Below are 24,134 nucleotides of genomic sequence, written 5' to 3'. Positions count from 1 at the left end.
TGCTTTCTTGTAGATTCCTACTATTTTCTACATACAAGATCCTGCCATCTGTGAATAAAGTCACTTTCATTCCCCCCATTTTCAATCAGCATTCCTTTCATTTTTAATTGCCTCATTACACTGGCTGAGACTTCCAGTACAATGTTGAACAGCAGGGAACAGAACAGCTATCCTTATTTTGTTTCCAATAGTAAGGGGAAAGCGTTCAGTTTTTCATTATTTGGTATGATGCGAGTTACAGGGTTATTTTTGAAAATTTCTTCTATCAGGTTGAAAAAGTTTTCTTCCATTCTAGTTTTTTGAGCATTTTAATTGTGATTCGATGTTGCATGTTATCAAATTCTATTCCTGTATTTATAAACATTATTATATAGCTTTTTATTTTTGGCCTACTAATATGGTTAATTATACTGACTGATTTTTAAAATATTAAACCAAGCTATCATTCCTATGACCAATACCACTTGATCACATATTGTTCTTTTGTTTATACTTTTTAGAAATAGGGTCTCTCTATGTTGCCTAGACTGGAGTGCAGTGGCTATTTATAGGCATGATAATGGCATTCAGCAGCCTGAAAATCCCAGACGCAAGCAATCCTCTAGCCTCAGCCTCCCAAGTACCTGGGACAACAGGCTTGTACCACTGCACCCAGCTTGCTTTGCTCTTTTTATTTATGGCTAAATTTGATTTGCTAAAAGTTTTGAAGAATTTTTTTTTTTCACGAAGGATATTAGTGTAGTGTTCTTTGTGATGTCTTTGCCTGGTTTTGGTGTCAGGATAATGCTGGCCTCATAAAGTGAATTGAGAAGTAATCTCTTCTATTCTCTGTAAGAGTTTGCGTAGTATTGATCTTTTTCATCCTTGAATATTTGGTAGAATTCACCAGTAAAACCACCTGAGTGTGAAGTTTTTTGTCAAAAAGTTTAGTAACATGAATTATTTTCTTTAATATATATATATAAAATTCTTCAGGTTATCTATTTTATTCTGGAGTAAGCTCAGAGGGTTTATGTCTTTCAAGAAACTTTTATGTTTCTTTTTAAGATGCAGAATACGTTAGTATAAAGTTGTTCATGATATCTCTTTATTACGTTTTTAATATTTGTAGGACTTAGTGATGTCCTTGCTTTTGTTTTTGATATTGGTAATCCATAAGTTTTTCTTTTTCTTCTCGATTATTGCATCTAGAACTTATCAATTGTATTGAATTTGTCAGAAAACCGGGTTTAGATTCCATTGTCTTTTTTCTATTAGCTTTGATTGTATATTTCATTGACTTCCACTTTTATCTTTACTGTCTCTTCCCTTGCATTTTCTTTAGGTTTAACTTGTTCTTTTTATTCCAGTTTTTAAGGGTAAAAGTTGAAAGTATTTGATTTCTTTCCTACATATAAACTGTAATGCTATAAATTTTACACTAAGTTCTGCTTTTTTTTTTTTTTTTTTTTTTGCACCACAGAAGATTTAATGTGTTTTGTTTTCATTTTCATTCAGTTAAAATATTTTCTAACTTCCCTTCTGTTTGTTTCTTTGACCCAAGGGTTGTCAAGAAGTATTGTCTTTAATATCCATATATTTAAGCATTTTTAAAAGATCTTTCTGCTATTGACCCTTAGTATTGTATCATTGTGTCATAGAATATACTTTGAATGATTTTCATCTTCTTAAATATATTGAGAATTATTTTTTAGTCTGGAATATGTCTATTTTGGTGAATGCTTCATGTGCACTTAAAAGCAATGTATTATTGCAATTGTTGGGTGGAGTGTTCTAAAATCTCAATTAGGATTATATGTCAGATAGCATTTTTGTTTCTCATGTACTTATCATTTGTGTTTTTCTTTATTTTTGTGTATATCCAAACTTCTATTTGTATCTTTTTTTCTGTTTAAGAAATTTCCTTTAACATTTCTTCTAGTACAGTATTTATTTTGATTACAGTTTTGAAATTTTTTTGGAGGGAGGGGGATAAGTTATTCTAGGTTGTCACCACTTTCTAGCTTGCATAAGTTCTTGTGAGATGTCTGATTTAATTCTTAATGCTTTGTGTAAAATTTTATTTCTTTCCTCTTCCACCACCAACTGTTTTAAAACTTTTTCTTTTATTATTCATTTTCAAAAATATCCTACTGATGTGCCTTGCCATTATTTTAAAATATTTATTCTTTTTGGGTTTTGTTGAGATTGTTGAGATAATTTTCATCATATTTGGACATTTTTTGGCCTTTACCTCTTTGAAAAATTACTTTTCAGTTCACTCCTGTTCTTTCTTTCTGGAACTCCAAATACTCCTGTATGTTATACTGCTTTATATTACACCAAAGTTCTGGAAATTAGATTTTACCTTTTGTTCCTCTGTACTTCATTTTGGGTAGTTTCTATTCCAAATTGCGCATTCTCCTGGGGCCCAACAATGTTAAGATGGAGGCACAAGTGATGCACAGGATGCTGCCACCAGGCTGAGGAGCAAGTGAGACATAGGCTGCCACATCCAGGGCTGAGGCACAAGTGAGGCATGAGCTAACACCATCAGGGCCGAGGCATGAGTGAGGTGTGGGCCACAGCCAGTAGGAAGTTAAGTTCTGCTGGGGTTAAAGTCTGAGACACATGTATGTTCATCACCCATCAACCGAGCCTGTTAGTACTGAAGGCAGCCCAGCCTTCCCGAGTGGCAGAGCTGTAGTATGTTAGTTACCATCCTTCACTTGGGCATTCTGCTGGGGGGCTGGGGATTGCCCTACCCCTACCTACCATCTACGGTGCACGTGCACAACATTAGGGAGGCTGAGGACCAGCCTGTTTGGCCTGGCTTTGCTCCCCGAGGCCAGGGCACACAGTCCAGTTCCAGGGAATTGCCCAAACCAGTTCACCACCATCAGCATCTGAGCACTCTTCTAAGGAACCAGAAGTTGGGCCGCCACATCATACTGCTCCCCCACAGTTAACACCTACTGGCACATATCACCTGCGGGGCTGGAGACTGGCCTACCCAGCCCATTGCAGCCACATCCAACACCAGTGTGCACATTTGAAGATCCAGAGGGTTGTGCCACCACTACCACTGACATTGCCTATTCCATGCTGACTGCCTATGGGCTGAAGAACCTTCCTACCCACACAGCCCACTGCTGCCACGACCAGCATCCAAGTAAACCACCTGGAGTCTCTCGAATCGGCCTTTTTGGACCTGCTAACACTAGTGTCAGCATTTGCTGCCCTGGAACCCAAGGACAGACATGCTCTGCCCTCCACTGCCACCAGTAGGACCCAAAGACTGCCCATCTGACTTCCCATTCCCCTGCAAAAGTACGCCTCAGCCTTCACTAATAACCACACTCTATGCCACTGAAGAAATAACAGATGCTGCTTACACCTGAAGAAATCATCCAGAGACTACACTGATGCATGTACCCAGAATCAAAGTGCCCTACACAACCAAAACCATAGATATATCTTCAGGAAAAAAGAGCCTCCTCTATGAAAACAAATTCCAAAAAAATTGGAAGAAGCAACTATTATACCAGATGTGAAGACATGAACTTAAGGACACAGGAAGCATGAAAAAGCAAGAAAATATGACACTTCAAAGGAACACAATAGTTCTTCAGCAATAGATCCCAATCAGAAAGTAATTCACAAAATCCTGGAAAAAGAATTCAAAATTTTAATCGTATAAAAGCTGAGTGAGAAAAGAGTTCTAAAAACAATACAAAGAAATCAGAAAAACAATTTAGTGTATAAACGGGCGCTTTATCAAAGAAATAGATATTATTAAAAAAAACCAGAAATTCTAGAACTGAAAAATTCATTGAATGAAACACAAAATACCCATTCAGAAGTTTAAGTAATAGACTAGATCAGGTAGAAAAAAGAACATAAAAAATTGAAGACATTTCTTCTGAAATAACCCTGTCAGACAAAAATAAAGAAAAAAGAACAATCAAAGCCTTCATAATATATGGGACACCCTAAAGTGACCAAATAATTGAGTTATTGGTATCCTGGAAGATTAGGAGAGAAGAAATGGGTTAGCAAACCTCTTAATTCTAGCAAGAAATTTAGACATACAAATATCCCCAAACAAATACAATGTAAAAAGGTCTTTTCCCATGGCACATTCTAGTCAAACTGTCTAAATTCAAAGACAAACAGAGAAATCTAAAAACAGCAAGAGAAAACCATCTAGTGGCCTATAAAGGAATGGGAACATCAGACTAACAGTAGATTTATCTGTAGAAATCTTATAAGCCAGGAAAGAATGGGAAGATATATTCAAGTGAAAGAAAAAAAATATTGCCAACTAAGAAACAATATTCAGCATGATCTATCTTCATTTGTCCTTTATCAATGAAAGAGAAATATTCTTCCTCAGACAAACAAAGCTGAGAATATTCATCACCACTAGACCAGCCCTACAAGACATGCTCAAGTGAGCCCTCAATCTGGAATCGAAAGAATGACAATTACCAATGTGAAAATATGTGAAAGTATAAAATTTCCTGACTAAGCAAACATATAAAAGAGGAAGAGAAAAAACTAGAATGCTACCAATACAAAAAAATCATCAACCTACAATGGCAAACGTTAAGAGAGAGACAGAAAGAAGATAAACAAAGAATACACTAAACAATCAGAAAACAATTAACAAAATGACAGAAACTAAACCTCACATATGAAAAGTAACTTAGAATGTAAACCAATTCTCCACTTAAAAGATAGACTGGCTGAATGGATTATTAAAAATGATCCAACTGTATGCTACCTACAAGAAATGCATTTTACCTGTAAAGACACATATTGACTGAAATAAAGAAACAGAAAAATATATTTCATGCAACAGAAACCAAAAGCAGGCAGGATTAGCTATACTTATATCAGATAAAACAGACTTTATAAGTCAAAAACACCAATTTTAAAAAGAGACAAAGAAGTTCACTACATAATGGTAAGTGATCAGTCCAGTAAGAAGATAAAAATTTTCTAAATATATATGCACCCAGCATGGAAGCAGCAAAATTCATAAAGCAAATATTAATTGTTCTAAAGAGAGAACTAGACTTCAATACTGTCATATTGGGAGACTTCAACACCCCACTCTCAGCATTAGGCAGAATATCTAGACAGAAAATAAACAAAAAGAAACAGTGGATTTAAACTGAACTTTATCCCAGATGGACCTAACAGACATCTACAGAATATTTTATTAAATAACTACAAAGTATACATTTTTCTTATCAGCAAATAGAACGTTCTCCAGATTGCCCAAACAGTATGGAGATTTCTTAACAAACTAAAAATATAACTACCATACAACCCAGCAATCCCACTACTGAGTATTTATGCAAAGGAAAATAAATTAATATATCAAAAGGTTACATGTGCTTCCATGTTTATTGCTTCATTACTTAAAACAGGAAAGGTATGGAATCAACCTTAGTTCTACAAATGGATGAATGGATGAAGAAAATGTAGAATATATACACAGTGGAATACTCTTTGGCCATAAAAATAATGAAACATTATCATACGCAGCAGCATGGATGGAGCCGGGGGTCATTATGTTAAGTGAAATAAGCCAGGCACAGAAAGACAAATATAGCATGCTCTCACTCATAGCTGGGAGCCAAAAAGGTGATTGCATAGAGGTAGAGGGTGTAATGAAAGTTACCAGAGGCTGGGAAGGGTATATAGGTGCTAGAGGGGATAGAGAGATTGGTTAATGGATACAAACATATAGTTAGATAGAAGGAATCATTTCTAGTAATTGATAGAAGAGTAGGGTGACTGTAGTTGACAACAATGTACTGTAGTTTTGTTTTGTTTTGTTTTGTTTTTTGAGACGGAGTTTCGCTCTTGTTGCCCAGGCTGGAGTGCAATGGCACTATCTCGGCTCACTGCAACCTCCGCCTCCTGGGTTCAAATGATTCTCCTGCCTCAGCCTCCCGAGTAGCTGGGATTACAGACATGAGCCACCATGCCTGGCTAATTTTGTATTTTTAGTAGAGATGGGGTTTCTCCATGTTGGTCAGGCTGGCCTTGAACTCCCGACCTCAGGTGATCCACCCACCTCGGCCTCCCAAAGTGCTGGGATTACAAGTGTGAGCCACCACGCCCGGCTGTACTGTAGTTTTAAAATAGGTAGAAGAGAGGACTTAAAATGTTCCCAACACATAGAAGTGATAAATACTCATGTGATGAATACCCTAATTACCCTGACTTGATCATTACACATTCTATTTATGTAACAAAATTTCACACATACCCCCTAGATATATACAAGCATAATGTGTCAAAAAATTTTTAAGTGACTGTTTGAATTGCCCTATCTGCTAGTTGTATCATTGTTATTATTATGGTAATGTTTCTTTTGACTGATTTGCTTTTTACTGGTTATGAATACCATTTTTCTGCTTCTTTTTATGCCAGGTAATTTTTGATTAGTTGCCAGACGTTGTGAATTTTACATTGCAAAGTGCTAGAATTTTGTCATATTCCCTAAATTCGTGTTAGAATTTATTCTAGCATATGGTTATTTGAGATCAGTTTGCTCCTTTTGAGCCTTGGCATTAAGGACCAAGCATAGTGTTTAGTCTCAAACCAACTTAGCCTTATTTCTGAGGCCAATCCCTTCTGAGGATTCTAGCCTGTGGCCTGTGTATTATGAGATGATTCTACTGCGGGTGTGTATGCAAATGCCTTCCAGTCCTGAGTAAAGTCCAGAAACTGTCAAGCCAAGTGTTTTCTGGTGTTTTCTTTCTTTCTTTTCGTTTCCCCCCTCACCACTCCCAGACATGGAATCTCACTCTATGCATGCGTACATCAGCTGAAGATTTTATAAGAGTCCTCTGAATGTCTTGACCGACCATTCTCCCTCTCCCATTCCCTTTAACTACCTTTACTCTGGTGTTCTGCTCCACAAATTCTAGCTGATATGGTCTCCCAAATTCTGATATATGCCTGCTCACTTAGTAAGAATGCCAGGCTCTCTTTTTGTGTTTTTCTCTCTGCCCTGTAGACTAGAAATTGCCTCTAAGCAGTAAGTTAGTGTGATCAAAGGATTCAACTTTTTGCTTTGCTTTTCTCATCAATCATAGTCCTGTAATGCCTGTTGTCTGATGCTTAGAACAAATTATTTTATATATTTTGTCTGGGTTTCTAGTTGGTTTTGGTGGGATATTTTCACATCTGGACCTTGCTGATTCTGGAGGGATTGTCCTTCCTGGGGCTAGCTAATTCCTAGAGATAGCAAACATTTATCCAAGACACCTCTTAGATATTGAAAACGACTAAGCAAGAGCTCATATCCCAAACTCTTCCTTTGTCAGGATTTTACACGAAGCCACTATTTTCCTACTCTGATCACCTTATTACTATGTACCAGACAGCTAGAGATAGCCTTTATACCCCAGAACCCAATACAATCATTCAAACTAACCAATCCTAAGCCAGTTTACCCTGCTCTGCCCATTTCTGCCTATGGAACCATAATAAACCCTCTTGCCGTGTTTTCTTTCCACTCCCTTTACCTCCTGACTGATCCTGATGCTTCGTCCTGTGGCCCTCTATGTGGTGTGGTATGCCCCCTCCTCTTGGGAACTGAAACAAACTGTCTTTTCAATAGTAATCCTCTCATGATCTGTTGGCCTCTTCATATTTGAATAATAAAACCTACATTTTGGGCTGGGCACATTAGCTCATGCCTGTAATCCTAGCACTCTGGGAGGCCAAAGCGGGTGGATCACCTGAGGTCAGGAGTTCGAGACCAGCCTGGCCAATATGGTGAAACCCCCGTCTCTACTAAAAATACAAAAAAATTAGCTAGGTGTAGTGGTGGGCACCTATAATCCCAGCTGCTCAGGAGACTGAGGCAGGAGAATTGCTTGAACCCAGGAGGCGGAGGTTGCAGTGAGCCGAGATTGCACCATTGCACTCCAGCCTGGGCGAGAGAGCAAGACTCCATCTCCAAAAATACAAAACAAAATAAAACGTACATTTTGAAACACCTTCAGGCTTGCAAGCAGAGTTTAGTATATATATTTTCTTAAACAAGATAATTTCTATAAGCACCTGGCACATAACAATTATTGAACAAATGATTATTCATTCCTTAACTTGATCTCAGTATTTTAACACCTTGTCTTAACTCTAATTATTGACTTTAGTTTCCTTACTTATTTAATGCTGCCATTCTTCCCCTATCTGCCACCTCCACTGCTACTAGTATACTCACCTTGAAATCTTTATGTAGCTCTTCATATTTTGGGTTTTATTCCTTACTTAAAATATTATCTTTTATATTTAAATCTAACCCACCAGTCTATGACATATTGAAATGCTGAAGGCTTACCTGCTGAACATTTTATTTTCCATTTTTGTAGAATTTTTAAAATGTAGTATATTCTTTTTTCTAATCTCTCCAAGTAACCTGAGGATATCAATTTTTTTCTTATTTCCATCCTATCCCATTTTCCCAAGGTATAGTAAAAATTTCCTTCAAGCTTTAGCTTTACTATATTTAGCAAATGTATAACACTTCTGAATATCATTCCTTTTCCAATTTTGGGGGTAGCATACACATTCACAAATATGATGATTTCCAATCCTGAATTTCTCCCAGACTGACCTCCCATATATTCTATGTCTTTTAAAAAAAAGTAACTATAATGGTAACATGTGGAAAATTTAGAGTAATGTGATACTTACCTTCCTTTTGTTTAACTTGATTCCTTAATTATGAGAAGGGTTTGGGTTTAGCATATTGGTCTTTAGACAGCTAACCAAACTAAAACTTTAAGTATTTTCCCTCATTGCTTATATAGGTTGTAATAAAGCCTGGAATTTACAGTAATTTTTAAGATGTTGATAGCTGTATTAAAATACCCTAGTAGATTTGGCATGAAAGCAAATGCCAGCTCTGAGGATGAAGATAACACCACCGGCAAACACTGCTACTTTGATTCATTGTGACTAGCATTGTGTAGGTTGCATACTCTTCCATGTAAATCACAAGAGGTTTAGGATCTGACCCTCAAAACACTCGTGTGTTGAAATTTTACATACATTTTTTACTGGTTCTTATCTGAAGGACTCAATTCATTTTGCAAACCTCTAACAACTTATTTGTGGTAATGGGTGGGTCTGATTGACAGGTGCCATACTGTAAAGTGGAAACTGGGACACAGATACTTTTCTCAATTTTACTTTGGTGAAGAGTTTCTAGCAGTAGGAGAATGACAGATATTTGGATCTTTAGGAAATAATGGAAAAACTGAAAGATATTATTATCACAGAATGGATTTTGTGTCATTTTTGGTTCTCACTACAAAGGAAGATGGGAAAATGTGGTTTGCTAACTTTAGTACTTTATAGCCTAAGACAGGCTATGCTTTAAACCCCAGAGAGATTTTGTAGTACATATTTCCCAGACTCTGAAGCCTAAGTGATCATTAGATGAAACTGAATTTTTATTTTGTTATCCTATTATACCAGATTCTCAGGAAAAAAGCTACTGACATATACCGTGACAAGTCACTGAATCCAAAATGCTACTTAAATTGTTGCTGAGTGGGTTAATTTTTATGAAATCAATTTCATGTTGTGGCTGGTGATAAACCTTGGCAATCTTTGATTGATATGTCTTTTTTTTTTAACTCACTTTGCCTAAAAATTAACCTTCTTTAAAATTGATAGCTATGTCTCATCACTTTTAATTTGTATGAGTGAATTTTAAAAAGACTTTTTTTTATCACTACATCATTGTCTTTTCTAGGAACAGTGTTGGGATCATAATATGCTTTTTACTTCAGGGATATATAAAATCGTTCCCATGATCATATATCCAATTTGCATGTGAATCAGTGCACATTGAAAGTAACCCTGAATGGAAATGTTTTCTTTTCTTTTTTTGGAGAGTAGACTCTAAGATAAATAATAAGGTTTATACTCTGTTTTCAGAGTATAGAGTTTAGATCAGTGACAAGCAACGTAAGATGCACCTAACAAATTTTAATTGCCACCTTTTACCTCATACAAAGCCTCACAATTCAGACAGTGTAATAAAAATCTCCAGAAATAGACTTTAGAATTTTTTTTTCCCAGAAGCTGTGGATTGGAGGGGATTAACATGTGAGTGAGTCTGCCCCATCCCAAGTCCCGTAGCACGTTGGGGACTCATAGTCAAGTGAAGAGTGAAGCAACCAGGGACCACCTATCTATGTGGAAATGTAGTGGTCCTTTGTTATATTCTAGGGTCTAGAACTGCCGTTCTCAGCTTGAGCAAAGCAAAGAGAAAATCCTGCAAACATGGGAGGAAATCCAAAGCGAATAAGGGCAATGGTCCACATCTTATATATCTTGCATCTTCAGTGCCTTTTACAGTGTCTGGCACAGAGTAAGCATTGGTTGTGGTGAATGGAATGATCTAACTCTAGGCCATCTTTGTTGTTAATTTTATTAACATGAAACATTTTGGACAACCCATTTCAGCTTATTAAAACTCAGTTTCACTATATGTAATGTGGAAATAATAATAATCCCTACCTGAAAAGGATATTTTTGGAGTACTTACAATGCATTTGTAAGAATGTATCTTTCTGATGAAATTCAATTAGATTATTTTTATTTTACCAAAAAAAGTATTTAGGTCTAGTCATTTTATTTTTTTCTGAACTGGAAAAAATTGTTTTTTAATAATTTTTTTTAATACTAATAAAATAATTGTTTTTTAATACTAATAATCTAATTTTCATAAAGTTTACCCCCCGAGGATGTCCCCTTGTATTTTGTATCACCCTTTATGTTTTTTACGTAGAGAAATAGTTACAGGCTGTGAACTTGTCAGACTCCATAAGCCTCTTTGTACTGGTAGCCATACTTTGCTTCTATGATACAGTGATCCTATCAGGAGTAGAAAGGCGATGGCACTCCTTGGAGTTCTACATGGCCTGAAAATATTCTTGCTACACCAGGGACGTGTTTTGGGACACCCAGGAGCAACCTGAGAACTAATATTTGGTGGTACTTAGTACTTGTCAGCTTTGTGGCATATCTCATGTCTCCCTTTAATCCAGCCTCCTCTCTGTAGCTGGAGAATCATCTTTCCATAACTTATCCTTGAGAGAGGTGCTCACCTCCCTCACCAGCCTCCATCCTTTGAGGGCTTAAAAGCTTTCACTTTCTGGCTGGGCGTCGTGGCAATTTATATATTTATATATATAAATTGATATTTACATATATAAATCAATTTACATATATATGTAAATATCAATTATATATATAAATATAATATCACGTATATATGTGTATATATACATATACATATATATGTAAATATCAATTTATATATATAAATATAAATATCAAGCAGTGATGGTCACACACCATTGAGACACATGGAAGTTGACTTGGCACACATCTTAACAGAGTTTAGAATGCAATAACTCTAACCTCTGAAAATTTAGAGTGCAGCAGAAAACTTTGAAATTAAATCAAGAAGCTTATTTTATTTCCCAATTCATAAACTTAATTGTGTCTTCATGCTGAACCATATTTGGCCATTTAACAAACATAACAATAACATTCTTAACAGTTACTTAAACCATGCAACTGTTGGCATTGATCTTTTTTCAAGTGATTGCCCTGTTTTGTTTTGTTTTGATTTTTATGCCATCTAATAAAGAACTAAGTTCTGGTGGCATGGGAAAAAGAGTTATGGCCTGGATCTGGAGCTCGGCCAAGCCCCCAATTTTCACACCAAATGAGTAACCTTAGGCAAAGTGATTTTTTTCCTTTCTATATTTCTTATCCTTATCTATAAAGTGGGGTGAATGGGTCCATGCAGCTCCAAAACTTTATCTTTTCAGTGGTTCCTTGATTGAAGTAAAAATGTTCAAAACATTTTTGAATACTAATGACATCCTGTTTTCTAGCGAAGGTGGTATTTGATCTCATGTAGCAGGGCAGAAGTAGACATGGTGTTCTGAATCATATGGCATAGCCATGGTTAAAATGTCGTGCTTAATATGTTGCCCCCTTTGTAGACAACACAGAGTAGGATGCCCCCTTTCATGCCAATCTAATATACCAAGGCTTGGGATAGAGCAAAGGGACTTGAGGGAATGAGGAAAGCTGAACAATGGGAATAAACAAACTCCTTCTTCCATGTTTAAAACTTCATAATCTTTACAGATATTAGGTTTTGTATTAAAATACTCTTCTCTTTTGAGATCCGGAGGTAACTTTCAATGTGGAAATGCTATAAATACAATGTTGCAATGAATATCTTCATGTATACAACCTTCTGCTTTTGTTGAACTATTTCTTTAAGTTAAATTATTTATTTTGTTCCTGAAAAGATTAGTGTGTATTCAGATTATTGTGAATTCCTAATAACTACAGGTCTAGACATACTTCAAACATTGAAATATGGAGACAAATTGAACAAGATTTGTATTTTAAAACAATTAGAAGGTAAAGATAGCAACAAAAATGTTATAATCTCACCATCTAGATATAACCATTGGTAGGTATACATATTTCCTTTCTTTCTCTCCCTCTCTTTTTCTCTCTCTCTGTGTGTGTATGTGGAGTTTGGCTTTTATGTGTCTGTCTGTCTCTCTCTTTATTTATTGATGATCTTAAACAAATTTGTTCGTAAGTTATATACTCAAATAAATCGAAAACAACATATTTTGTTTCTACACTGAAATGTAAATTTCAGAGACAGAAATTTTCTTCTTTTCTTTTTGTATTCCAAAGAAACTAGCTGAGTGTGAACAGAAGGTGCAAAAGAATAATAGAATTTTGAAGTTTAATGTTAGAAAAATATCTGATTTATTCAATTTATTTTATGTATGGGTAAATGGGTAGAGACACGTTGTGATTTTTCCTAGAGTCGCATGGCTAATTTGTGGTTAGTTGAAATTACAGCAGAGGTCACTCATTACCTGATCCAGAGTTTTAATCTCAAAAACCACTTCTTGAGATTAATTTCTATACTTCTCCTGATCTTTCTAGAACCTACTGTTGAACTGATTATATACACAGTACTGTTAAGAACATTGTCATGTTGAGATTTCTTTAGAACTCTTTTTCTATTGAGATGGAATTCATTTAATGTACAGTTATACATCTTAAAGTGTACAATTTAGTAGCATTTAGTGCATTCACAATGTTATATAACTATAACATTGCTCTAGTTTCAAAACTTTTAAAATAATTTCTGTATCCATTACCCTTTTCCCATTTGCCCTTAGAGTACTGTGCTGGTAGCGATTGCTGCTGCACTTTTTTCTAAATGAGAAAAGGGTAAGTAATCCCTCCATACTCTCGATTCTGTCAATCCTTTGGCAACCACTAACATGTTTTTTGACTCTATGAATTTTCCTATTCTCGATATTTCGTATAAAAGAAATCGTACAGAATTTGACCCTTTGTGTCTGGCATCTTTGACTTAGCATAATATTTTCAAGGTTTGTTTGTATTTTAGCTTGTATTTCAGTCTTTTTTATGGCTGAATAATATTCCATTGTATAGATATATCATAATTTGTTCATTCCTTGATCTGTTGATGGACATTTTTTCTTTAAAACTTTAACAAACAAAATCTATGTTTATTCACTCAAAGCTTGCAATTGCAAGTTCCATAATTTCCAATTTAATCCCAGATCAGATTAATTATATTTAACATTCCTTTGCCATTTTGTCCTTCTCAAGTTGATGGACTCACATTTCACTGCTGCAGTGTTTTTCTGTCACATATCTGATTAATTCCTAGTATTTCCACTTTTAGAATGTTGTTACCATGTAGAACCTTTGTTTGACTTCTACTTATAAATATCTTTTAATGACTTCTGACTGTTGTCTTCCACTAACATTTGTAAAGTATACTGTTGAGTATATTGTTGAGTATTGTAGAGTATATTGTTGAGTATTGTAAAGTATATTGTGCTAGGCTGAAAATGGTCCTCCAAAGACGTTCACATTCTAATTCCCTATACTTATAAATCTTACCTTATATGACAAAAGGGACTTTGCAGATGGATTAAATTGAAGATTTTGAGATTGAGAGACTGTCCTGAATCATCTCGGTGCGTCTGATATACTTACAGACTTCATAAGAGAGGGGTAGGAGATCAAATAAAGTAGCAAGTTATGTAAGGACAGAGTCAAAGGGTCAGGAGCCAAGAAATGAAGACAGTCTTTAGAGATCAAAGAAGGCAAGAAAATAACTTCTCCCCTGAAGTCTCCAGAAGGAATGTAGCCCTGCTGACACTTGGATTCTAGATTTCTGATCCCTGGGATGTAAGAGAACAAGCTTGTGTTGTTTTAAGCTACTAAGTTTGTGTTAATTTGCAACAGAGCAATAGTAAACTAAGATATTCCACTAAAGAGATGCAATTTTAAACAAGTCTAAAGTTAACCATATTCATAAACATATATATTAATATTTAACTTACATATTATTATTGTTGATAATATTCATTAATTTGACAACATATTGCTGCTCAGCATAGCTTCTAAACAAAAATAAAGAGCTAGATTGTTATAAGGAATGGGATTGATAGAAAAACTTTGTCTGCTTTGGCATTGAATAAAGCTCTTAACAATTAGGAAAAGTAATAGTTTTCAAGTATGTTTCAACATTGGGTGCTTTGGATTCCTTAAATCCTATGTGGAGGTTCTTTAGTAATGATATACTTTCTAAAAATGTTGTGTTTCAAAATGTTCATGTTCAATATCTCCTTTTTCCTGTCCAAATCCACACAGATAAATGTGAAATAAGTGTCTAAATTTTCACTCTGGACTCTGTAGGGAGAAACTGGACTGCTCTTGAACTCACAGGTGAGAAGAAAATGGTATCACTTACTTTCTTTACAGAATGAAAAAACAATAACACTTATTAAGAAACATTCTGCCAAGGTTAAGGGCTCATTGAATATGAAAACAAAACTCAAACTCTTTTTTGCTTGGAGTTTTTCTAAATTTGCCCTTAAATCCTTGTATTTTTCTTATCTTTTAGCCAACTGGATGGTCATGATTAATGTGCCTTTAATCACAGGAGCTTCTTGAAGCTCCTTTTCACTACCTCAGAGGCAGCTGCTCCCCAGTGATGTCATGTTTCCTTCCTGACCTTGGGAGTGCCATTTAGAGGCAACCGTTTCCAGGGACTGAAAGGCTTCTGTATCTCAAGTCATGCTACCAAAATAGTCCATTAGCTGTGCTTTTCAACTTAGTTACGTCATAATGAATAAGTCTCTTCTCCCCTGAACAGTGTTGATGACTTTTCCCTACCTTTGTCAATTTCAGTATAAATGTGTACCCGCCAAAGGCATCAGGAGGGGACTAAGGAAATCCTATAGGAGAACAATGACAGGAAATTGACATAGCCATTAAGATGTCTGGAAAAATTAAGTTAGAAGAAAATGGGGCTTGGCTTATTGCCATTTTTGGAATAAGGGAAAAACTGCAGGCAGGGATGTCTCCAGAAAAGTTAACATAAAACTTAGAATAAGCATGGTTGTGTGCAAATTGAATTAAAATAAAGGATAATACTATGATAAATAGGAATAATAGTAGAAAATTTCTTTTGGTGGGGAAGGGAAAGTAATAAACATTGTAAATTGAGGTTCAGATTTTTTTTTTCTTTTTTAGGAACAAAGATTTCCCTGGCCTTGGAAGCAAGTGCTGATGAAATTTCTCAGCCCAGAGCTGATTCACTGAATTGAGGAATCAGAGAAAGGAAAGATTTGTTTTTCTTAAACATCTGTAAGGAAATATTAGGTTAAATATTTATAGGTTCAGAAAAAAGTCTGTAATTACAAATCTTAGATAAATAAATGCAGTGTGTTAGAATCTGGTAACTCAGAAAAAATGACCTCATTCAGGAGTAGGAATTCCTATAGGAACAGGAAAAAATGACCTCATTCAGGAATAGGAATTCCTCATACAATAGGAAGCAACTTTTACATTTTTTAAAGGAAATTCATCCATGATTATTTTGACCTCATCTTCATGTATCGGATGCTCAAATTTAAAGTCGATTAGGGAAATGAGTAACAATGAAAGAAAACTCTCATGAATGACTGGATGAAGCATGTGGGAATATATCATGCTTAAATTTATCCTTCTGCTGTAAAAAAGCACTTTCTTACTTTTGCCTGTTGACTTTGAATTATTTTCTTCCGGATTGGAGAAGATTACATGAAGTAAACATTTAGCTCAGTAAAGAGTAACTTGATACAGTCAATCATAGAGATTGGTAACTTCATTGATTTTCAGAGTTGGGAGAGACCTTCAAAACAATCTAACAAAATTCTCTCATGCACAGTTAAGAAGCTGGGGCTCAGAGCACTTAAATGACTTGTCTGGAATCAGACATCACTAGAATAAGTACCAGGATTATATACCAGGTTTCCTGATTTCCAAGCTGGTAAATTCCATATAAAACATATTGGATCAATAAACTATTTTATTAATTAATCTTGGAACATCATAGTCAAAAATATGAGTCAAATGCTCTATCACATACCATCCTCAAGGCTATAGTAAAAAATATGCCTCATGGTAAGTAAGCAATGGCTACCTCTCTGTATGTGGTAACAGAAAAAAGTGCTGTGAGAGGCCCATTTGGGGGACATTGCGTGGTCAGTTTGTCAGCTGAGTGAATGCTTCCTATGATCCCTTGCCGCTTAGAACCTAAGGGCCTTGGGACAGTCAACTGTATCTACCTGATCCTTTGGTCAGTGGATCTACCACTGTCTAAGCCTTTATTTAGATTTTAAACACAAGTAACACAGGTAAATAGAAAAGTCAAAGCTCAGATTAAAGAAAGAAAGGTAGCCATATAATGTGTTAGGTTCAACCGTTTGCCTGTTGCAAAAGGGCGAAAGCAAAGCCATTTTTCTGATTTCCAGTGAGATCAGGAAAGTCCAAGTTCCTGAGAGGAGCAGAGGAGACTTTATCCCAGAATCTAGAGAAGAAACATTTCCATACATTGTTTCTCCTACTCTCAGCCAGGGGTAAGTCTAATAATTGTATATCTAGCTGCACAAGTTTATGCATTTATTTAAAACCATGTATTAAAGGCAAGATATTTAATCTTTTTCAAGTTTCAGATTCCTCATCTAAAATAGGTACATTATTAGGACCCGGTTCAACTTTGTTGTGAGGATTAGATAAGCTTGCAGGCAAAGCTCCTGGTACAGTCCCTGGCACATAGGAAGTGCTTAAATATCAGTAATGACGATGTTGTAGAAAAGAGGAAGAGGAGCTCACAAAGTTCTATTCCAGATGCTAAAGGAGTAGTCGTCATCCTTGACCACAATGTAAACTTCCTGAAAGAAACCCTGTCATGGCAGGATATGCTGTACTAAGTTTTATTTTGTTGTTGTTGTTTTAAAGCAGAAGGTTTTTGGATTATTTAACTTAGAAAACCTTCACACTACACTTGTTGGAGGTGTTCTCTCAATAACTAGAAATAAATACATATTTATTTTATGAGAGAGTGAATCCAGGATAGATTTTATTATTAATAATCAATCCACTTTCCAAAAAGAATTTGAAGTAACTTATAATAAAAGCCATAGGCACCATGGCATCATTAAAACAAAGATTAAAAAATGAAGTGATTTGGAAAGATGCTTGAACCAGAAAGCCTTGATTAAAGATGGTTACTACAGTGGCACTTAAAACTTACTGCAGAGTAGTTCTTGGTACTGATAATTCTCTTTATAAATGAAATGAGGCATATCAATTTATATTAGCTACATTTTCCCTGTGAGGTGAAATTTATCATGTAGATAGTATCCTCAATGGATTTTATTAGCTAAAGTTATTTCTTTTATAAACCTTCATAAAACTTGAGGGCTTAGTGTTTAAAATTTACATTGTCTGAAGGCATTCTATAGGAAGAAAAGTAATCAAAGGTGAAACAGTTTATAAATTTGACTTTCTGATAGTTCAGGAAGAGAAACTTAGATTGATTGGTGAGAATATCACATATGCATTACAGTCCCTGTTTTGTATTTATTGACTAATGCAGATTTTGAACAAATCGAGAGAGCAATGAATATGATAGTCATCATATTTGCCTAAAATATCATTATCGTTATTGTTATTGTGAGCTAGAGGAGATCCATCTGCTTTCGATAAAATGCTAGACACATATTTGACAAATTTATCTATTTTGTTATAAAAATTAAAGAACCTGGCTTGAGTTATTATTCAAATTAAATGGTGACATTCACAGGTGGATTACAGCCAATCAAGTGGCGCAAGCAAGGCAAAGAAGCTTCCCCAAATCCTTTCTGGATCTCAAATGCTCACTCCCTTAAAACCTCAGAGGTCCTTACCGTCGAGCAGAAATTCCTAACCAGGAATCAGCAACAAAATTACATGAAGAATTTCTTCAGAATACTCTTTTCACATACCTCCCAAATTTGAATCCCCAAGAGTGAGGCTTGGGTGTGAATATTTTAAAAATAAAATTCCCAAGAGATTGTGTTGCAAATCCTGAACAAGAGCTCTGTCCCCAGAGTATCACGAGATGTGTGGCTTCTAAAGAGGATGTAAAGGCAGGAGTTAGCTTCTGCTATTTAACTGCTTTTGATATAGTTCTTCTAGAATATTTTTTTGAGGAGAACAACATTTCTATAGTTCTAAAACTTGGGTTAGCTGCACAATATACTGAACTACAAGTAAATGGGTTTCCTGTGAAATGGATTTATTTATAATTACCCCTCTGCATGTCACATACATGCCAAACGCTTTTGGTTTTGGTGAAATGGTCTCGAGCTTGGTAATAAGCTCAGGTTAACATGCTATTTAAGGGCACTTCCAGAAAGCCACACTGATATTATGTGATCAGTAGAGAGAAGAATGTTTAACTTCCTGTTTGACATGGTAAGAAGGCACACGTTCTGTAAGAAATTATTTGTTATTTATTTAATGCCCACTTCATTCTAAAAAAGACTTGAAGTAGTGTGCAAATCCTTCATGAGTAAGTTGGGGAAGAGGAAGTCTGGAATAGAGTCCTGTTTTATGCCATCTTCTTTTGATATTTGATCCACCATTGAGTCCATTTCTATTCATTTTAATTCCTTTGATGTTTTGAATATGAAATCATTTTGGGCTATCTGCACTCTTTCCCTTGGGATCTAGTTTTGTGGCTATATAGAAATGACTTCCAAATTTACATCTTCTGCTCCAAATTTTCAACTGACTGCTTAAAAATCTCCACTTGTGTGTTTAGTAGCAAATAATATGTGTATGCCCAAGACAAATCTTTTGATTCCTTACCTCCCTCACCCTGACCTTTCCTTTTCTAGTCTTCCCCATTTTTGTTGCTTATTCTAAAACCTTTGTATTCTATATCTCTCCATCTCCTTGCCACCATCCCTGGCAAGCTACTACCTTGGAGTATTCTAACAACTTCCACAGTAGTCTTTTTCCACTTTTGTATGCTAGCATCCATTTTTTGCAAAGCAGGCAGAGAGATGTTCTCATTACAGTCCAACTAACATTTCATTTAAGAGGATCCTTTGAGAAAGGTTTTAGCTACTGTACCCATTCAAATACATTAAGGCTAATATTGGTAAAATTAAAAAAAAACAACAACATTGAGGCTAAGAAGAGTTTTTTAATCAGCAAAATACAGGGTGAATGACACCGATCCATAAAATCAGTATTTATGAGTAACCCACTTCAATTTAAAACTAATAAGGGCTGATGTGTAAACTTTAAATGAAAGTAGTTGGTATAACAAAATATTTAAAATATTCTGCTTTGCTAGCTCATAATAGCACCATAATTTTTCAGGAAGAGTTCAAGAAGAGGATTCAGAAGAATAGTCACTTGTTGATCCAGTTTGTTCTGGAAGTAGATGCTTTCTAAAATACCTCTTTGCAGTGGTATACAGATTTCATATATATTTAATGTTTTCCCTGAACACTCTATCATATGTGAGAACTCAATCATGCCAACCTTAGTTCTGCCAACCCCTGTGTTTTTAAGAAACACAGCTCCTGAGTTGGTGCAAGATTTCTGTAGCTCCACATGACTGGAAGGTAAAATGTGAAATGGGGATTGGTGTCAGATGGAGCGGAAGTCAGGCCGTATATCTTTCAAGTGATGTTAAGAAGCTTAGAATTTATCCTGAAAGCAATGAGAATACAATTTACTCTCAATGACTTTCATTTGTTCTTATAAATCTTGCTGCTAAGTGAAAAGTCATTTATTAAGAGAAACCTTTCATTATTTCCCTCCCTCCCTCCCTCCCTCCCTTCCTCTCTTCCTCCCTTCCTTCATTTTTTCTTTTGAGATGGAGTCTCGCTCTATCGCCCAGGCTGGAGTGCAGTGGCGCGATCTCGGCTCACTGCAAGCTCCGCCTCCCGGGTTCCCGACATTCTCCTACCTCAGCCTCCCGCGTGGCTGGGACTGCAGGCGCCCGCCACCTCGCCCGGCTAGTTTATTGTATATTTTAGTAGAGACAGGGTTTCACCGTGTTCGCCAGGATGGTCTTGATCTCCTGACCTCGTGATCCGCCCGCCTCGGCCTCCCAAAGTGCTGGGATTACAGGCTTGAGCCACCGCGCCCGGCTCTTTTTTTTTTTTTTTTTTTTTGAGACAGACTTTTGCTCTTGTTGCCCAGGCTGGAGAGCAATGGCACAATCTCAGCATCTCAGCTCACCACAACCTCCACCTCCTGGGTTCAAGCAATTATCCTGCCTCAGCCTCCTGAGTGGCTGGGATTACAGGCACACACCACCACGCCCAGCTAATTTTGTATTTTTAGTAGAAACAGGGTTTCTCCATGTTGGTCAGGCTGGTCTGGAACTCCTGACCTCAGGTAATCCGCCCACCTTGGCCTCCCAAAATGCTGGTATTACAGGGGTGAGCCACTGCGCCTGGCCAAAAACTTCCATTATTTCTTTTTTCTTTCTTTTTTTTTTTTTTTTTTTAATTTAACAGAGTTTAATTGAACAGTTTGTGAATTGGGCAGCCTCTTCAGCCAGAGTAGGCTCAGACACTCCAGCACAGTCACGTGCTGGAAGAAGATTTATGGACAGAGAAAGAAAAGTGGCATATAGAAAACAGAAGTGAGGTATAGAAACAGCCAGATTAGTTACAGCTCCATATTTGCCTTATTTGAAGGCAGTGTCAAGAGTTGACCTCCTGTGATTGGCCAAAATCCAATGATTGTCACAAGAGTAGGTCACAGTCTTGTTTACACATCTAGGTAGGTTACAATTCACTAAGTACAGAATAACCTTTAAGTCAAGCTTAAACTATGTAAGGAGGCAGCTTTAGGCTAAATTTGATGTAACAATATTAATGACATATTTATGATAACTATATTTTCGAAACAAAACATATTTGGTGGGAAGAATGGAATCATTGCAGGACTTTTCCTTAATTCAGCTAAAGATAAGGCTCTTGTCCATCCCACAGCCACAAAAATTTAGGCTTGCAGATGGTTTAAAGGGTGAGTAAAGCAGGGTTTTATTAAGTGAAAAGGGGAAATAAAGGGTTGGGGGGAACAGGGATCCTCTGCAAGGCCAGAGTCCCCTGCTAGAGTAGGCTGCTCGAATCCCAGGTTCACAAAGGAAAAGGAGGCGCCAGGCTCTTCCTTGCTGCAAACTCCCGAGGCTCCACCCCAGTGGGCAGGCTGGTTGGAGTTTCTCCAGGGACCCCCTCCCATCTGGCTGTCAAAGAATTATTTTAGAGTTTTATAAAACTCGGAGAAATAGGCCGGGCGCGGTGGCTCAAGCCTGTAATCCCAGCACTTTGGGAGGCCGAGACGGGCGGATCACGAGTTCAGGAGATCGAGACCATCCTGGCTAACACGGTGAAACCCCGTCTCTACTAAAATACAAAAAAAATTAGCCAGGCGAGGTGGCGGGCGCCTGTACTCCCAGCTACTCGGGAGGCTGAGGCAGGAGAATGGCGTGAACCCGGGAGGCGGGGCTTGCAGTGAGCTGAGATCCGGCCATTGCACTCCAGCCTGGGCAACAGAGCTAGACTCCGTCTCAAAAAAAAAAAAAAAAAAAACTCGGAGAAATAAAAATGAAATCCTAAGTCACCCAGCTGACTAAATGGATGCACCACCTCTTGGCCAAGGGGACCCCAGAGAAACCTTGAAAACTAAGTTCCTGGCATGATGTGTTGTTATACCCTCTCCATTGCTAAACACCATTAGGATTTCCTTCCTACAGGTTAAACAGAAATCAGCCCTTTAGAAGGACGAGCTGCACCGCTGATATCAACCAATGGTCTAACACTGCCCCTTCCTTTTGCAGTTTCTGCACAACTAACCAGCATTCCTTCCTGATAACAGACTGCCCACAATGGAATGGTTCTGGCCAGTTTACAGAGGATGTGCAGTGAGGGTTTCTGTGTCCTCTGTTTCACCTTTTGATGTCAGAGGACAGAAAACTCCACCCTCTGATCATGCTAATGCTGCCAATTTTTGCACATGCATCCCATGGAGAGGCATGAAGCTCAACTGAGCATGTGCATGTTTCTCCTTTCATGACTATTCATGACTCCTCCTATAGTTTATTGAATACATATATTTGGCCATCCTATTCAACATAAATGCCCGTCTTATTCTTCTGACCCTCAGTGTCAGTTTTTGGCTTCTGGCCAGAGACTACATTTCTCAGCCTGTCAGAATGACCACCCTGCAGGCTGCAATCTTTTAGGAGAAATAAAGCTCTTCTTTGCAAATTTATTAATCTCAGAATTCTTCAGTTGACAACTGTAATGTTTGGCTGAATAGAAAACAGCTGGATTCTTCTACTTGTCTCTTCATTCTATCTGTTGCAATATGTTGTTCTCATTGGAGTATATGAAGAAAACCCAGGCTCACAGAGTTATGTAGTTGGACAAAGGAGAACATTACATAGCTCTGAAGAGATCTGGGGGACCCAGAGGTTCACTTTTTTTTTTTTTTTTTTTTTGAGGCAGTCTTGCTGGAGTGCAGTGGCATGATCTTGGCTCATTCCAACCTCCACCTTATGGGTTCAAGTGATTCTCCTGCCTCAGCTTCCTGAGTAGCTGGGATTACAGGTGTGCACCACCATGCCCAGCTAATTTTTGTATTTTTAGTAGAGACGAGGTTTCACTATGTTGGCCAGGCTGGTCTCAAACTCCTGACCTCAAGTGAACCACCCACCTCGGCCTACCAAAGTGCTGGGATTACAGGCATGAGCTGCTGCTTCACTTTGAAAGCTGGTGGGATGAAGAAGCTCTTCTCATACTCCAGCAACTCCATATAACATCTGGATGGAGAAGATAACCAGATTTGCTTGTTTGGCGTCTGCTTGTTGATCATGTAGGTTCCTAGATCTCCACCCAGTTTAACTGTTAAGACACCACTCCCAAAGGAAACATCATAGTCCTCAAAGGTGTATGGCTTGTCTGCAAGGTCTTCAAAAAACTCTTCTAAAGAGTCCAGTGTTTCCTCTGCTAGTCTTTCATAGGTGGTGTCATCTAGAGAGCCTGAGTGGCCCAAAGTTCCCGATTTCCTCAAATTCATCAAATAGGCACTCTGCTTTTTGACATTCCAAATCTGGTTGAGGCCATGGAGGTTCGAACTGGCGTGGTGGGGTGTGCAGGTTGCATCCATGTCAGGGGGCAGGCCCTGGAGGCCTCAGAGCGGGGCCAACTCTGCCGGCCGCGGGGCCCGGGTGAGGGTCTGGGCCTGGGCCGGGCTGGGGGACGACAGGAGGCCGGCAACTGCATGGCGCCTGAGAGTTCACATGCTGCTCCGGGTCTGCCCACTTCCATTATTTCTAATGAAAAATGTTATTATGTGTTCCACCTCAAATCAATGTATACAAACAATTTTTGCATAAGAAAAACTATGTATCACTTGAACAATGAAAACAAATTTCTATAAGTGAGAAACAAGATGTCATTCAAATACTGCTTTCACATCAAATTTTTCTTTCTCTATCAAGTCTTTGCCTGAAACTTTAATGTCTAAATATTATTGTTTATAGTGTATTTATTTAATGTGTTATAAAAAATTGTTATACTGATAAGAAAAAGTTTTCTGAAAAATAACTCTTCAAGAACCATGATGGCAGTCGTTAATGGTCATTATGGAATGTAAGTCTTTAGCAGTGATAA

General features: G+C 37.1%; 1 pseudogene; it reads right to left on the bottom strand.

The window, feature by feature from the left end:
- Positions 1–23,763, bottom strand: part of LOC713450 (frataxin, mitochondrial pseudogene) — a 28,725-nt pseudogene extending 4,962 nt beyond the window's left edge.
- Positions 23,764–24,134: the final 371 nt, after the last annotated feature.

This window comes from Macaca mulatta, chromosome 11, assembly GCF_049350105.2.
Source record: "Macaca mulatta isolate MMU2019108-1 chromosome 11, T2T-MMU8v2.0, whole genome shotgun sequence".
Classification (NCBI taxonomy): domain Eukaryota; kingdom Metazoa; phylum Chordata; class Mammalia; order Primates; family Cercopithecidae; genus Macaca; species Macaca mulatta.
Note: the sequence above shows the minus strand (reverse complement) of the source record. Positions and strands in the feature narration are given on the sequence as shown.